Source organism: Fringilla coelebs (assembly GCF_963513975.1).
Source record: "Fringilla coelebs genome assembly, chromosome: 5".
NCBI lineage: Eukaryota > Metazoa > Chordata > Aves > Passeriformes > Fringillidae > Fringilla > Fringilla coelebs.
The window spans coordinates 40,683,614-40,685,882 of record NC_140033.1 but is presented as its reverse complement, the minus strand read 5'-3'; positions in this window follow the sequence as shown (position 1 = coordinate 40,685,882).

Sequence of the window (2,269 nt, the reverse complement as noted above, 5' to 3'; positions counted from 1 at the left end):
AAATACTGATGTCGTTTCACATGTGCAGCTGTTTCATTTTAATGTAATCCCTGAACTTATTACTAATTACTGGAACTGAGAAGCTGCTTTCTAATTTACATCAGTGGAACAAAGGGAAAAAAAGTTTGAATTGTGACAAAAAGTAATATTTGAAGTACCAGATGCTGTGGCTTATAGTCCCAGAGCTCCATTAGGACTGCTCAAATGCTTTAGCTTAATGTATTAAGTTTGCATTTTGGTTCTACATAGGTATCTCAGTCAGAACTAAGAGCCACTGAATCATGTATGAACTAGAAGAGGGTGTAGTCCTTTGAAGACAGCAATGCAAAAGAGAATAGATGAAAAGAGGCCCACACAGACATTCATTTAGCCCAGATACACAGGATAGAGTAGTAGGATTTCTCTCTTGTATAAACAACTTTTCCCCTATTCTGCTGTTCTCTGTATAACTCATACACTTAATTTTTTTTTTTTTTTTTGGAAGAACTGGTATCAGTCAAAGCAAAGCTGGGTGCTAGTCCCATGCATGTCAGAAGGAAGGTTTATAGGACCCTGAACCGTTCAGTGACAGTGGTGAACATGAAGCAGATCACAAGCCAAGTAGGTTCTACTATGCTTAAAAAAATTGGGCTGACTGCCAGAGCTAGAGTTGCTGAGAGGAGGCAGTAACAGAAGGGAAAGTGAGAAGACAGTGACCAGAGTCTAGGGAATCAGTGAGAAGAGGTTACAACGGAGTTCAGTAGGCCACTGCAGTGAACTTCAACTTCCAAATCCTTGGGAATTATTGGAAAAAGTGATTGCCTTGTTGACTAGGAGGCTGGTGATGGGACTTGTGGTGGCAGAGGTTTTATTTCTGGTGCTGTGAAGTCTCATGTTGATAAGCTGTGGGCTGGGTTCCAGTGGCTTAACATCTTTCCTTTGGCTCTGGCACAGCAGCAGCCGCGAGGTGCTCGTCCTCTCAGGGACTGTGTGAACAGTGCCTTGCAGTTCTCCACCGCATGGGATTTTGTCAGGGCATGATGCAGCCTTCATACTATGGACCAGATAGATGTTGCAGCAAGTCCATAAGCAAAAGCTGTAAGGTCTCATGTTTCCTGAAGTAATTTCTGATTCTCATCAGTTAGCAGTTCTTGATTAGACTTCTTGCGTATTCTTTACAGAAGCCCTCTTTAGAGTTTTCATGAAGCTTAACACATAATCTAAATCCCTTTTAAGACTCTTAATTGTGCAGATGGCTTTGCACACACTAGTTTTATCCCATGTGATTAGTGACGAATTTATTGAAATACATTCCTCCCCAAAATCTTATGGTTACCTTTTGTATGGCAGCTGCAAGCAAGTCCGTCTGTCCTTTTAAATGATTATGTTTAAGAAAAACACATATTCAGACACAGGTCTTTTTGTTTCTGTACATACACATTTGAAACAGTAGGCTTTTAAAATGGATTTGGCATTTCAAATATTTCAGATAGTTTCTTAGAAAGAGTAAATAATTAAAAATATCTAAAGCATCACCGCTTATAAGAGATGAGCATCTCTCCTTTCAAATTGTGACTGTGATTATATATTCCAGGATGAAAAGTAACAAGAAAATAAGTCACCATTGCTTTTGAACTACTAGGTGCATCCTACCTATCAAAATTTTAATTGCTGTGTGACTTTCTGAAATGGTCTGAAAAACTTAATTTATTTGGGTCAAAATATACTTTTAATAAATTCAAGTAAAGCTATTAAGTCAGGAAATAAGGGAGTTGGGCTTCTACATTTTATGTAAAGTGCATACCCTTTTATGCCTGATAAGAAAAATCTTGTTCTGGTATCAAAGTATGAGCAGTTAGCCTGTCAGTCCTTAGGAACTAAACCAAAACAAAACCCTTAACAAGGGAACGAAATGTATTATTTTAGACCAAGTAGTGGACTTATTCCCTGCAATTTGAACATGGTTTAACATCCCTTTCTTTTTTTCTCCTCTTGTTAAATCATTGAGATATGCAAAAATGGGTAAAACAAAGGATGCAATTTCAAAATTAAGTTTCTTCTGCATAATAATATGATATCCTTTTTAATTTCTTTTTCCACAGATACTTTCAGTAGAGCAAGTGTTCAGAAAAAGAAGTCCTTACTCTTGATTGTCTCGTATCAAGGACCCATCAGGCACTATCTTCAGTCTTTTTATTCAGTATTTTATCCCAAGCAGACGGAGAGTCTGCTTCAGTGTCCATCTGTTTCAGCTGAACGTCGTCTCCTTGCTGTTTGTTTCAAATTCCAA